This window comes from Polypterus senegalus, chromosome 3, assembly GCF_016835505.1.
Source record: "Polypterus senegalus isolate Bchr_013 chromosome 3, ASM1683550v1, whole genome shotgun sequence".
Taxonomy (NCBI): Eukaryota; Metazoa; Chordata; class Cladistia; order Polypteriformes; family Polypteridae; genus Polypterus; species Polypterus senegalus.
In genome coordinates, this window is record NC_053156.1 from 277,562,279 (window position 1) to 277,578,733 (window position 16,455).

Genomic DNA, 16,455 nt, shown 5'->3' on the forward strand with positions numbered 1-16,455 from the left:
TCAATGAATGGCATAAATAAAGTCAATTTTACTGGTGGGCGACAGATTTCTGTACTGGCTCAAGATGAGAACAGTGAAAATTTGAAAACTGAATCTGAAAACAGGTAGAGGTCAATACTGAAAGGACTGCCAACCGATCACAAAAAATTAAGAACCCTAACCCAAGAATCAAAGTATAAAGCTTGAAAAAATATCTAGTTAAAAAAAACAGTAAATCAGTCAGAGATAGCAGTGAAATCAAACAGAGAACCCTAATATCAGATGCTCAGGAAACATCTGAGCCAACCTTTATGCTGGTACTCCAAATGATCTCGCAGGCGCACACTCCTGGGATGGATCACCGTGGTAACAACTGATGTTAAAAAGCCGTGCTCGTAAACAAGCAAAATGGCGTTCAGATAAGACATTTTGAAACAACTTATGAAATGTTAGCCAAATTTTACAAAATTAGTGTTACATTCATATTCCTCTGGGTTCAAAATTTCACAATCCATGTAAAATATGTGTCCGACAAACTTAGAGAGGCATTGAAAAATACAGGAAAATAACTTAGTATAATAGTTACAGGTATTATGAAGCTACAGAGAAGAACACAGTATGGAAACAAAATGGGGAAGCAGCCAAAATGTTGGGGTAACACCCATTTAATACGACAGGCAAAAAGAATACACAGAACAAAAAAGTCAGGACAATAGGTCCAAAGCTATGTCACCATTAAAGGTGCATTACAAAATAAGGCTGTCTTTACTGGAGCAGTTATTTTGGTGAAAGCAGGGTCCAGAAGGAACACAGACCTCCAGCTATCCACATTCTTATATAAGGGTCAGACAGGAAGGGGTGGAGCTTCTGATAATTAGGCTTCATTTCTTCCTCCATTCTAGGGAAACAAAGGCAAAAAGTGTCAGCGATTGGGTTACATTCAAATCCTCCTCCATTCTATTTACCTGACCAGAGTCAGAGTTACGCTCCTGCGACTTACACGTGTGACAACAGGGAAACACAGAGGTGTGAACAAGACTTCAGGGAGCAATATTTCTTGCTTTTTATCACAAAAACTCTGCTATCCATAACTCTTTTCAGTGAGATTTGCGTTTAGCAGTTGCAGTATTGCCTGTGAAACAAATTTCACTCTCCGTTTCAAGAAACTTTATGCCAATCAAATCTTGCCTGTTTCACGCATCAATCATCACAACCTAACTGCATGCGTTGGTACTGCAGGACTTGATGTGTACTGGTACACATCAGTATTCCAGTTTTCACTGCCCCAGACTAGCAGTAAATATTTTCATAATGATAGTAAAAGATTGCATTCCCCACATTCCCCAGTTTAATGTACATACTGTATGTTAACACACTTGAATCTCTATGGAGGACCCACCTCCTGCTATAATGTATATGTATGTATAACATATCACTCTGATTGAAATTCCACACTCTCTGTATGTCTCTGATATAATTGTATGGCATACCCGAGTATTACATGTTTTGGTATGGCGTAATAGTAGTGAAGGGTTATGTAACGGCATCTGTGACACCGCCCAGGGGACCTCTCGCACCCTTCAAATTAATGTACGATAATCATCGCAATTGAAATTCCAAGGGGAACCAATCCCACCGGATGTAATCCTGATTAAAATTGCAGAGGGGTCTCTCCTTTGCACTGTCTGATAAAATGTACATAAAGTATATCATCACGCCAAAACTCCAAGGGGCACTCCACCCCCCAGTTCTCCAATATTGGGTATGATGTACTGGCAGTATTCAATTTTTTAGCTGTAGCATACTGGCAGGAAATGGTTGCACACCAGCAGTAATTCCTGATACCTTCCAGGGTGAACCCACTTCTACAATTCTCCCATCTAATTCACATATATTATCCTGATCAGAACTCCAGGAGGGACTGCATCCCCTGCTGTAATGTATGAACATAATCGCGACTGATCCTTGCCATAATGCATAAATATCATCCAGATTGAAATTCCAGGTGGGTACTGCCCCTCTCACTCTCAGATAAAATGTTTGCTTATCATCATGTTTGAAACTCCAAGGGGGGGGGGCATCATCCTCCCATTCTTCAATATAATGCACAAATATCATCCCGATCAACTCCAAGGGGGATCCAATCCCTCCCATAATACATGAATATCATCCTGATCGAAATTCCAGCTGGGCAATCCCCCTCTTACTCTCTAACAAAATGTGCGCCTATCATCATGCTTGAAACTCCAAGGGGGGCCCCCCCCCCCCGATTCTCCAATATAATGCACAAATATCATCCCGATTGAAACTCCATGGGGGATTACGCTGCCTTCCCTCTGATAAAGTGCACATATATCATTGCTTGAAACTCCAATGAGGGACAACCATCTCCCCCTCACTCAATTAAGAAATCAGGAAAATTTTCCAGCATATCAAGTTGAGGAACGACAAAAACAGAGTATTGGCACTTATGTGTTTCCATTATTGGACTGTGTGGAAAAATTGAAACTGTGAGGAAATCTCATGAACAAAGGAAACCAGAGAGAAGACAAAAAAAGTTACGACCTGAACCCAAGTTGGAGTGCCGATTGGCAGCCCTGTTTATAATCAAGGACTTCTCAGTACACACTGGGCTTAAACCTGTGGCTTGAAGGAATGGACAAAAAATAAATCAACTTTATTTGATGTAAATATCCAAACATTTTGCAATGAATGTTGCTGGAAAGATAAAATGTAGTGTTGTTTCATTTTTTATTTATTAGATATAATGGAAAAAAAAGCGTTTTAGTTATCATGCTTCTCGGCAAGGTGCCTTAACCTTAAAAACTAAAGCTTATGATTGCTCTATTTCCCAATAAAATTATTCTTTTGGAGAACAGAAGGCTAATTTGGAGGAACTTTTTTTGACATGACTGCCCTGCTCTGATTGACATGCAGAACAAAGCTGAGCTCCTTAACAAACTCTCCCTCTCGCTCGCGCAGACGTGGAGCGCCATTGTTTGTTACTCTGCCATCTGGTCCAAACCCCCACAATGCCCTCGCCATCGTCTGCATTCCCACAGTCTTGCATGACAGTGCTCAATACAGGGGTCTTGTGCAAGGTTCCGGATGGCCCCCCTCCCCGCCTCCACATAGATATATCAATTCTGCCCGCTGGAGTGGAGTTGCTAGGAGACTGCCTGAAATTCAAGTGCATCTCTGAAAGTCTGGCCAAGGGCACAAACACCCACTGCTTTTCACTGGGACAGGTTGCCATGGGAATGGGGCTCCTATTCTTAAAGAGCTGAAAGGCTAACGTTGTCTCGCAAGTGGACAGAGCCCCTATTTATTATGCCAGGCAGACCCCCGCTCTGATCGTCCCACTGGAGTGGTCGGCTGATTCACTTGGACAAGTGCAGAAAGTTACCTGTCACCAAGCAAGTGAAATTCAGCTGAAATGTTTACAGAGATGGTGGGGTTTGGGGGCTGGTGATGTCCGTCTGAAATAACTGCAATACACAAGAAAGATGACACTTTAGTGAAAGTAAGTGAAAAGTCTGAACCTTTAATAATAATACGTTTTTACATTTAAATAGCACTTGCTATTCAAAGCACTTTACATAATGAGTTGGGAGCCAATTCAACCACCACTAATGTGGAGCCTCAGTCTGGATGATGTGACACCAGCCATTTTTGTGCCAGTATGCTCACCACACATTAGCTATTAGATGGCGAAAGGGTGAGAGAGACAGCCGATTACAGACGGGATGATTAGGGGGCCAGAATGACTAGGTAGTGGTGAGAAGTTTAGCAAGGACATAGGGATACACCCTGCTCTTTACGAAGGACACCCAGGGGCCTTTTATGACCGCAGAGAGTCAGGACCTCGGATTTATGCTTCATCCGAAGGATGGCACCATTTTTACAGCACAGTGTTGCCATCACTGGACTGGGGCATTGGGATCCACATTCAGACAACAGGGTAAGCTCCCCGCTGCTGGCCTCACCAACACCACTTCCAGCAACAACCCAAGCTTTTCCTAGATGGTCTCCCATTCAAGTACTGACCGGGCCAGAATGTGGTTAGCTTCTCTTCTGAAGTGCATGTTACATGGCTGCTGGGACAACAGGAAGCAACCTCCTTCCTTGCTTTGTCTCTCTATTAGAAAAGAAAATTCTGAGACGAGACATTCTCGGAGGTAATTTCAACTCCCGCAAGAGATAATTTCAGGTCCCGTGAGACGAGACTTTTTGCCAAGAGATTTTGACAAGTCCCGCCCTCCTCTCAAACATTTACAACCACGGCCACAGCCCAGTCACTTCTCATTCGTGTGAATGCTATTGTCAGACACAGTCCCTGCGCTCTCAGCTCCAAGCGGGGTCGGAAATAAAAGACAAAGAGTAGAAGACAAATTAAAACATCATAAAGAGGTTTAAAAACGTTGATGCAATACACATGCAGAGCAGAGCAAGTGCTAAAATTGAAAAGTCTCAAAAAAATGATAGTAAAGATCGAATTAGCACTAACAAACGGAAATTATTACTCTGTGAAATAAAGAAACAGTAAAAAGTGATTCAATATATGGACTTAGGTGATATGACAGAAGTATGTTATTGTTTGGCTTTGAACTTTAAGTCAGAGATTTGTAGATCGTCTAATTCATGTTGCCTTTAGGGAAAAGTAGTCTTTCTTTCCAATGAAGAATTAAAACATTCATTGTTTGCTGAAAGTGAAATCCATATACATGAGTATGGAGTGGTGACTAAGGATCTGCGCTGGTATCCCGAAGGTTGCCGGTTCGAATCCCCATCACTGCCAAAAGAGATCCTACTCTGCTGGGCCTTTGAGCAAGGCCCTTAACCTGCAATTGCTCCAGGGGCTCTGCATAATGGCTGACCCTGTGCTCTGACCCCAAGGGGTATGTGAAAACTAACAAATTCCTAATACAAGAAATTCTATAAGGCGCAACAAAGAACAAAAAAAAAAAAAGAAATGAACGGCAGAGACGTGAAGTGGCTGGCACGTAGCTCAGGCAGGGTGTTAGTGAACGAAACGAGCAGGGTACATAGCCCCCTAGTCTAGCTAAATGAAAGCATAAAAAGATAGGCATAACATGCCAGCTTAATGAACAATTTATTTCAGAAATAGGAAAAATGTTTAAAGGTAATATAAAACTCGGCCATGTCCATCCTGGACTTCTGTGGAGACAGGAGGGTGTTACAAATGGTAAAGCAGAATAGAGGGCTTATAAGAAGTATTCATCTCCTTGGAAATGTTCATGTTTTATTGTTGATACCGCTGGTAGTGAGGGTGTACAATTCTCAATCTCATCGCTACACTTCTTGTCAGGAATCCACGTTGCAAGCCATGTTCAGGACCATAAGAGACAGCAGAAAGTTCCACCATTTGGATGGACCCTTGGTGGAACAATTTGGTTGAATCTCACCTTACTTCCATTGGTGGTCCCACCAGGTGTACACAACTCCTGACGGCATCACTCAGGGAATCACTGATCACGCAAAACCACTCAATCATGTTAAGGCGCTGACATAGTGGAGGGATTGTTATACAATATTGAATCCCAGTGGATTTACAATGGTGCTCTTGACAGTAATCAACAGAAAAAGACTCTTTAATGCTAAAGAGCAAACAGATCTTTGCAGAAAGGTCTAAATTAATTACAAATATAAAGCACAAAGTAATTGATTGGACAAGTCAGTATTTAGCACATGAACAACAACAACAACAACATTTATTTATATAGCACATTTTCATACAAACAGTAGCTCAAAGTGCTTTACATATTAAAGAATAGAAAAATGAAAGACACAATTATGTAACAAAATAAATCAACATTAACATCGAATAAGAGTAAGGTTCAATGGCCAGGGGGACAGAAAAAACAAAAAAACTCCAGATGGCTGGAGAAAAAATAAAATCTGTAGGGATTCCAGACCATGAGACCGCCCAGTCCCCTCTGGACAATCTACCTAACATAAATGAAACAGACCTCTTTGGATTTAGGATTCTCACGGAAGGACTTGATGATGATGATGATGGTCACGTAGACTTCTGCCTTTTGATACGTCCATCATTGTTGGAGCATCATGAAGCTTTGAGTAGGTGGAGGTGGCAGGCCACCACCACAAAGAAACGGAAAAAGAAACAGAAAAGAGAGTAGGGTCAGTACTGATTTTAGAGCCACCATGAATAGTTATTTTGAGGAGATTAAACATATAGAGTATCAGGATTAAGTTAAATTAAGATTAAAATGAAGTTATAAAAAGGCCATGTTAAAGTAATGTGTTTTCAGCAGTGTTTTAAACTGCTCTACTGTATCAGCCTGGCGAATTCCTATTGGCAGGCTATTCCAGATTTTAGGTGCATAACAGCAGAAGGTCACCCGCCTCACCACTTCTTTTAAGTTTTGTTCCTAAAATTCTAAGGAGACACTCATTTGAAGATCTGAGGTTACGATTTGGAATATAAGGTGTCAGACATTCCGATATATAAGATGGGGGAGATTATTTAAGGCTTTATAAACCATAAGCAGAATTTTAAAGTAAATTCTGAATGACACAGGTAACCAGTGTAGTGACATCAAAACTGGAGAGATGTGTTCGGATTTTCTTTTCCTAGTTAGGATTCTAGCAGCTGCATTCTGCACTCGTTGCAAACGATTTATATCTTTCTTGGGTGGTCCTGAGAGGAGTGCGTTACAGCAATCTAGTTGACTGAAAACAAACGCGTGAACTAATTTCTCAGCATCTTTCAGTGATATAAGAGGTCTAACTTTACTTATGTTTCTTAAGTAAAAAAATGCTGTCCTAGTGGTCTGATGAATATGCGATTTAAAATTCAGATTACAGTCAACAATTACCCCTAAACTTTTTACCTCCATCTTGACTTTTAATCCTAATGTATCCAGTTTATTTCTAATAGCCTCATTGTATCCATGAACCTCGGGCAGCCTTATGTCTGTGTGCACAGGTCTCTGTCAGATTTGTACATCTGCACACTGCCATTTCTCCCCGTTCTTCTTTACAAAAGTGCACAAGCTCTGACAGGTTCCATGGAGATCATGAGTGAACAGTCTTTATGAAGTCCAGCCACAAGTTCTCAACTGGATTAAGATCTGAACTCTGACTTGGTCACCCCCAGGACATTTACATTGTTGTTTTTAAGTCTTTCCTATGTAGCTTTGGCTTTTTTCCTTGTGGTCATTTTCTTGCTGGACAATAACATTTTCTTCCAGAGTGCAGGTTTCTGGCAGGCTACATCAGGCTTTCCTCTAGGATTTTCATGTATTTTGCTTAATTCACTTTTAATTTTACAAGCCTTCATGGTTCTGCTTGCAGAGAAGCATCCTCACAACATGACACTGCCACCACCATCCTTAATGGGGGTTGCTGATTTGTTGGAAATCAAATCTTCTCCCAAAGTTCTTTCTTTCAAAGACCACAACAGGTTTTTCTCCAGGATGTCCCGGAATTTGATCCATTCATGAGCCTTCCAGGGCCTGCTGCAGAGAAGCATCGCCACATCATGATGTGGATGTTACTATCAGGTCAGGTCAGGTTGGGGAACATGCACTCACCACACGATGAAAGAGCTTGGGATACTGGCTGGCAACCCCCTAGGCAGACATGCTGTCCAGTCCCACCCTACAGATCTGTCGGACAGGCCTTTGGGGCTTTATCTGTACCATAATGAGGATTCTTCTGTCATCAGCAGTGGAGGTTTTCCTTGGCCTACCAGTCACTTGGCAATTACTGAGCTCACAAGTGCATTCTTTCTTTTTAATGAGACTCCTGACAGTTGATTTAGGTCATCCTAAGTTTTTACTGACATCTGTAATGGTTTTATTCTTGTTTTTCAGCTTCATAATGGCTTCTTTGACATTCATTGCCACAGTTCTGGTTCTCAAGTTGAACAATGGCAGCTACAGACCCCAAAGAATAGAAACAAGCCGAGGTATCTTCTGAAGCAATACAATACAATACAGTTTATTTTTGTATAGCCCAAAATCACACAGGAAGTGCCGCAATGGGATTTAACAGGCCCTACCTCTTGACAGACCCCCAGCCTTGACTCTCTGAGAAGACAAGAAAAAACTCCCAAAAAACCTTGTAGGGAAAATGGAAGAAACCTCGGGAAAGGCAGTTCAAAGAGAGACCCCTTTCCAGGTAGGTTGGGCGTGCAGTGGGTGTCAAAAGAAGGGGGTCAATACAACACAATACACAAAACAGAACAAATCCTTAATACAGCATAATAATAAAAATTTTAGAAGTACGGAGCAGAATTTAACAGTAGATGATATCACATAATAAGATTTGGATATTTTAGAGTCCTGGAGACCTCATCCATAAATCTGCCTCCCCATTTGGCCATGCCACGGCTGAAACGTTGCTCCGATGAAAGGACCCCACTTTCCCATGATTCCTGTGATCCTCCATCAGGGATGATAGGCAGGCAAACAACTTGGCAGGTGGGCCGTGGCACCAATTGCCACATTTGGGTACCGAGAACAGAAACAGAATAGATGAGGGTTAGTATTCAAATATACTGTAATTATCATGTTACTTATGTTTTAGTGCTAATGACTAACAACAGAGATGCAGTCTGTACAGTTAATCAGCAGCTCTAGTCAGGGTGTGCTAAGCTGAAGTAGTGAGTCTTCGGCCGGGATTTAAAGGCTGAGACTGAAGGGGGCATCTCTTATAGAAGCAGGAAGACCTGCAATAAAGCAAGAACTGCAATAAAACCCACCTGAGGAATCACAAATACCTGGGACACCAATTGTCCCAAACATTATGATGCCCTGAAATGGGGGGCCGTGTAGAGAAAGTGTTGTGTGACCAAAATGTCTAAAAATGTGCAATTTAATCTCATCTGAATTGTTTGATTTATAATTTTAAACTGTCAGAGGGTAACAATCAAGGAAAAATGTGTCTTTGTCCCAAACATTATGGAGGACACTGTACAATACATGGAAACTTCTGTTTTCCTTACCTCAAATATATGTAGTCATTAGAACAATTGTGACCTAAACAGGCCATTCAGTACTACTGCTACATATGCAGTTTAGTTAAATTCTTACTTGCCTGTCTGACCAAACTGCAGTTAGTCCTCAGTGTCCAGTGCAATGATAAACAAGAATGGATTAAATACAGAATTGAATTCCTTATTAATAGAAAAGACAACCATGTTACCTCAGATATTCCTTACTCCAAGATATGATTTCTTCATGCAATGTTCTATAAATGAAAGCCATTTACAGTAGTGGCCAGCACGGTGGGTGTGCATAATGGGGACAGTTAGGAGACCCAGGTTAAGCTTCCCTCCGTGGAGTTTGCATGTTCTCCCCATGTCTGCATGGGTTTCCTCCCCAGGTACAAAGACATGAAGGTTAGGTGCATTGGCGATCCTAAATTGTGCTTGGTGTGACTGTGTGTGTGCACCCTGCGGTGGGCTGGTGTCCTGCCCAGGGTTTGTTTCCTGCCTTGCGCCCTGTGTTGGCTGGGATTGGCTCCAGCAGACCCCCATGACCCTGTAGTAGGATATAGTGGGTTGAATAATGGATGGATGGATGGATGGATTTAATGTGGTAGTGTGGCATAAGCTTTGGGGAGTTTTAAACGCAGCCTTAGTCAAAAATATTGGCCTCTTACAATTTATTCAAATCATTCACAATTCTTCCTAAAAAGTGTTGTAAAAGAACGAGTCTCAGCACTTTCAAAAGGTTTGGGGCAGCCACCCATATATTGTTCCTAGCTGCAAAGGATTATTTCAGTTACAGCGATGCTGTTTATTCGAGTTCCACGCTGAACTGTTTAAGTTAGCCAAGATGAAGGCTTTTATGTCTTGTAACCCAGAAGTGACGTCAGTCTGGGTGCCGGGACAGGAAGGACGTCAGTCTGGGTGCGGGACAGGAAGTGGCGCCAGGTCAGGTAGGTTTTCCGGTATTTGATCTGCAGAAATACTGTAACAGAGAAAGGTTTAGAGCTCCCCGCCACCCCCTGGCCTGGCAGGTAATTACCTTCACTTGGTCCCTTCAGCTCGCTCCTAGTCGCACGTGTGTGACAGTGTTTAAAACATTTGCCCTCCATACATGCATTTCTTTGCTTTCCAGCAGAACAGAACAAGAAAAGCCAAGAAAATTACTTTGTTCTTGCTGAGTCAACAACGACACTGCAAAATGCTTGAGAAGTTGTCATTGATAAATGATCTGGTAGCGATGCTTCAATCAGACTCATATCTTTTAACGATTATCACAGGGGTCTTTAATCTTGTAATCGCTCATTCAGACAGTTGTTGACATGATTGCATCATGCAGTTTCTGCAGGTTTGTCAGCTGCGCGTTCATGCTGTGAATCTCTTGTTCCCAGATCTGGTGACTGGGAAGGTCGCTGAAGAACACTGAATTTTCTGTCATGTTCATGAAGCCAGTCTGAGATGACTTTTGTTTTGTGACATGGTGCATTATCATGCTGTAAGTGATCATTAGAAGATGGGGAAATTGTGGCTACATAGTAAGCACCAATATTTAAATAGGCCGTGGCATTCAAGTGGTAACTGATTGGTATTAACAGGCCCAAGGTGTGCCAAGAAAACATTCACCCCCCCCATGACATCACCCCCAGCCTGGCACAAGACAAATTGGGTGCATGGAGTCATGCTGTTATTGTCCTACCATCCATCTGCTTCACAAAATTGAGAATCATCAGACCTGAGTACATTTTTCCTGTCTTCAACTGTCTGGTTTTGCCGAGTCTGTGCCCAGTGCAGCCCTGGCTTTCTGTTCTTGGCTGACAGGAGTGGACCCCAAGCGTGGCCTTCTGCTGTTGTAAGCCATCCTTGTCAGAGTTCAACTTCTTGTGTGTTCTGAGATGTGTTTCTGCTCACCACAGTTGTACAGAGTTGTTCCCTGAGTTAACAGGCTTTCTGTCAGCTTGAACCATTCTGGTCATGCATTCTCCTCTGACCTCCCTCGTCAACAACAGAACTGCCCCTTGTTGGAAGTTATTTTTGTGTTCAGATTCAGATTCAGTTTCCTTTTATTGCCTTTGCATTTAGTACAATGAAATTGCAGCAATTACATACAATGGACATAAATTATAATGCAGTACAATATAATATAATACAATAGAATAACTAAATATTGCACTTGGGTATAATGCACATATGAATTGGGTGCAATAATAGAAATAGATAAATAATATAACTTAATAATATAAAGAATGTGAACATGTACTTGTAGTGCACGAGTGACTGTTGTTATATTGGTCATTGTCAATCATTATTAGTGTTTAGTAGTATTCAGTTCTTGTATGGCTCTGGGGTAGAATCTGTTCTTAAATCTGTTTGTCGGTGAATGGATGGACCTGAACCACCTACCAGAGGGCAGAAACTCAAAACAGATGATGTCCAGGCTGTGAAGGGTCTTTCGAGATGGTTGGCTGCTGTGTTGAGGCAACAACAGCTGAGGAGTTCCACCAAAGACAGCACTGTACAGCCAATAATTTTCTGGGCACAGATGGTAGTTCCCCTGAAGGGCTCTCCTGTCTGCCAATGAGTTGCTGGCATACCATGTAGAAATGCAGTATGACAACACACTCTTAATGGAGCAGCGGTGAAATGAAACCAGCAACTTCTCTTTCAAGGTGTTATTTTTCTGAGGATCCTCAGGGCCTGCGTCTCTGCTGTGCCTTCTTGACTGCCACTGTGGTGTTTATGGGCCTGGAGATATTTGCTGCAACGTGTATACCCAGAAACATGAAGGTAGGAACTCTCTCCACACAATCTCATTGATGTTTATTGGGTTGTGGTTTGTGTTGTGCCTCCATGAGTCTATCATATGCTCTTTTGATTTGGTAGAGTTCGGGGTGAGGTTGTTCTCAGTGTACCATGCAGTCAATCTTTGGATATCATCCCCACAGGCTGTCTGCTCCTCCTGAAATGAATCCAATCACAGTCGTGTCATCTGCAAACGTAATGATGGAGTTGGTGGAATGAAAGGGTACACAGTCATAGGTATAAAACACATATAGATGAGGGCTCAGCACATGGCCTTGTGAGACACCGGTGTTGATTGTGAGGGTGGAGGAGATGTAGGGTCCAAATCTAACCATCTGAAGGCAGTTTAGAAAATCTTTGGTCCAGTGGCAGACAGATAGTGAAAGTCCTAAGCTTTTGTGACCACTCAATCTGGGATAACTGTGTTAAAAGCCAAGCTGAAGTAACTCCCCTAATACTCAAGATGGAAGAGTGCAGTATGCAAGGCTGTGGAGATGGCATCTTCTGTGGACCTGTTTGCTCTATAAGCATACTGGTGTAGATATACTGTGACTGGGAGGCTAGCTTTGATTTGTCATAGGACCAATTGTTTGAAACACTTCATAATAACTGGAGTGAGTGCCACTGGATGGTAGTCATTGAGACTGTTGAGGACAGTGTTTTTTTCTAGCAGCGGAATGATCGTGGTAGACTTCAGGCAAGATGGAATGCGGAATTTAAGACAGGGAGAGATTGAAGATCTTTGTGAAGTCCCCAGAGAGCTGATCTGCACATTCTTTTGGTACCCGTCTTGTCACTCCATCAGGACGGGTAGCCTTTCTTAAACTGACCACCCGCCTCACACAAGCTCTTGCACTGTGATGGTCTGGTTACAGAGGGTTGGTTTGGATGAGGTGAGACTACTGAGGCCTATCTGCTGAGGACTGATTTTCACACCATTCTAAGTAAACTCTGGAGAATGTTGTGTGGGAAAATCCCAGGAGAACACCAGTTACAGAAACACTCAAACGAGCAAAAATCATGCAATAGTCGAAATCACTCAGATCACCATTCTGGTGTGCCCTTGAGCAAGGCCCTTAACCTGCAATTGCTGCGTCCTGGGAATGACGTTAACCTGCATCTATCCCTGCAAGCAGGTCCTCCAACTGGCAGAGAAAATTTGAGGGTTGGTGGCAGGATTGGCACCCCACCAGTATAAAAACTTTATACATTCAAACTAGCGTGGTGCTGAGGTGTCACCTGCTGTACTTGAGTCCTAATTTAGGATCCTGAGGTGGCTCGTTGTGTGGTGGGATCAGCAAGGCGTGAATCAGTGCACGCTCCCAACCCGGTGTCTGATACGAACTTTACCTGAAGCGCCTGACCCACAGCTGCAGGATTTCATGAATTGTGCTGCTGCCATATGAATGGCTGATTAGATAACTGTATGGATGAGCAGGTGCACTGGTGTTCCTAATAATTTACTTACTGAGTGTATGTGGTCAGCAATCACAACCGGAGTACAACGCTGCCCTAAACCAGAAACAAAGAGCTACACCACCCATCACTGCCACCAATGTGAGAAGCAGATCTGAATGGGTAACTTTCTATGGCACCATGCAATGCATGTACATTCTGTTATATACAATTTGTTATGGGCTTTGTAAAAGCTATGTTAGTGTTTGTGTTGCACCATCTGTTGGAATGACAGAGATATAACAACCAGACGGGGACACACTTATTTTAAGGTGAAAAAGACCTCACTCATTAAACAGACAGTTGAGCTATACGGTCATTTAAGGTGTGACACAAATGCCAGCGTGACAACCAACGCCTGCAGAGTCATTTTTTTTTTTTGAAGCTCAGCGGAACCTTTTGGCCTCACAATGGTGCCGCTGCTCCCAGACCTGCACAGAATAAAAAGCAGTTTTGTTTCCTTTGCAATCCCAGATAACGACAATGATGTCCTTGTTTCGATTGTCATATAGCGGGAATGGGGGGGTTTGCTTGGAGGCGGGGGCTGGCAGCAGAATGCTTTCCACAGAGGCACATCAGAAGTCTGGGCATGAGGTCCAATGTGTCCAAATATGCAAACAGCCCCAGGAGGATCAACAATGGGAGCGGAGGGGTGGACAGAAACAGAACGCTTTTTCTCTGGTCCTTGGCAAACACTGGAAATTTCAGAAAAGAGCGCTGCATGCTACCCCCCCACACCCCCCCCAAAATGTCTTTGAAGAAAGGCAGAGCTAAAACAGGCAAATTTAGCAAACCAGTTATGCAATCCTCTCATCCGAAAAACTTGCTACTTTTAACCTTATGGTTAGGTGAGAGATCTCAGGATGGAAAAAACAAATAAAGGCAGGCATACAAGGTGGAAAAGTCTTGAAAGTCACTTGTTAAGATGTTGGGCCTTAAAAAGTAAAGGGTTAGGCATAAACCGGTGGTGGGCAGTCTCATAGCAGGGGCAACCATACGAAAAAATAAAATTGGGAAGTAGCCAGAAAAACCAGGAAGCATGGATTTGTATGGCGTCTATTAAAAATGATATGACAAACTACGCAAACTGCATGGTTCCATGAAGGGCGTGTTGGGTTTTAGACTTAAAAGAAAATGCTACTGGAACACATAAGGCACAGTTTAAAATAATAAAGCAATAAAAACAAATATATCATTACGAATATATCAGATGACATGCCCCTTAGTAATCAAGCAGGCCTCGACTCCAAACTCTTGTGTTTTCGGGTCGATTGTTTTCTTCATATTGACCTGGTTGTTCACTGCCACCTGCTGGTTAATTTAAAAACTGCGTGATGTCTGATGAATGAATCAAACCGATGCCAAACCTATATTTTCCAGATAGGCTTATACATTACCACAATCTTTGTTGGAAAACGAATTTTCGCTTTGCGTTTCATGAAACCCAGCGTGACAGAACAGGTGACATGACTAAGAAATGTCAAAAATCAGAGCATGGCTCACAAAGCGGCCATGTGCTCCCTTCATGACACATATAAAGCAAATGTTGAATAATTGTTCCATGAGGAAGGCTATGGATCTTGAGGATGTGTTCTGTGGACAGAATGAGAGAATATTCCGGAAAGGCTCAGTTGATTATAGACTAGTCTGGCAAGTAAAGGTTGCTGGACTCCACACACACTTCAAACTGGTATGGGATTTAAATCACAGTGGTGGACCCGTGGAGGCGTCAGAGCTAACCAGTTATCATTAGTTCAAATATTGGTGTGTTCTCAGAGCATAGATACTTTTATAGACAAATATGCTTAATATTAGACTCGCTTAGTAAAGATAAGCGGTTTTTCAGACGTTCTTATAGATTTCGTGGCAAAGATGCCAGTTTGTGGGTTGACTTGCGAAATTAAATACAGCGCCTATAAAAGGTACTCGCTCCCTTGGACGTTTTGACATTTTATTATTACACAACATTTACTCACAGTGGATTTAATTTTATTTGCTTTTAAACTATTCAACAGAAAAAAGACTTTTAATACTGTTGGGGTGTGAAATTGTGTATGAAAGTTGATAAATATTTTGTATGTCTTAAATTGTAACTTAGACAAAGCAATGCAATATTAGTGTTATAGAACTAATGAGAACAGCGATGGTTTGAGGTTTAAGAATCCCTTTAGGATTTTATGACAGGGATGGGGGAAAAGTCTAAAACCAGTTTGGCATGTGATTCTCTGCAGGACTCTGAGCAGATTGCGCACTTAAGTGCCTGATGCAAACCGATCAATTTGTATACCTGACCATCCAGATCCTTCTACTTTTCATACAAATTTGACCTTTTGTCACACAATGTGTTTTCAACACAAATCCCAGATACGACTTGTATTTAAAAGCAAGTGAAATGGAGCGAACCGCCTGAGAATCAAGTGGGCTCAGTGGGTGGAGGCGGCAAAGCCCTTGGTCTTATCTTGTGACATTTCAATTGTATCTGACATAAAAAAGGTGCAGGAAATAATTTTACAAAAATCTCTAAATGAGTTGAAGATTTGAAAAATGTTATTAATCGATATTACATTTAGATATCTGAATATGTAAGGTATCCTCTGATATCATCACAAATTATTTTAACTTACTATAAAAATAATAATAATAATTATAATAATACCTTTATTTATAGAATCACCTAAAGAACAGGACATCACATTGCCTCTCAAGCAGTAAAAATGATACTACAAGAGTATTAATAAATATAACAAAGAAAAAAGATAAGCTGAAATCATGAAAGAGCTAAATGATAACAGCCGGTTTTCAAAAATAAAGTTAAAACCGCTATAAGGAGAATTTTTACTGCTGCATCAAAACACTCCACAAGGCTGGAGAATAAAAACCAAATGCCGTCACGCCTGAATTTAGATTAGAACACATAAACTTTTATTTATCTCAAGGGAAATTCAGATGCATATAACGCAGAAACATAAAAAGAAACCAACTCACGGCAAAAGATAATACAGTTAATCAATCAATAGACGAATAGATTTTTAAAGCATTAGCAAACTTGTTTAGAAAACATGTTTTCATTTTGGTTTTTATGGGTTACTGAGTGCAAATTGGGGGGCAAAAAAGTCAAATGAACTCATTTAAATGAAATTACAGCAATGAATACTTTTTCCCTAAAGGGTTAAACCAAAAAAAGGGTTGTAGAGATAGATGGGTAATGAGTAAATAGATAGGGATAGATAGATAGATAGGGTAGA

General features: G+C 41.7%; 1 protein-coding gene across 1 annotated transcript in view; it reads right to left on the reverse strand.

Moving 5' to 3' along the window:
• arl8a (ADP-ribosylation factor-like 8A) overlaps positions 1-16,455 on the reverse strand; it is a 95,652-nt gene that overhangs the window by 42,108 nt on the left and 37,089 nt on the right. The window lies entirely within an intron of this gene.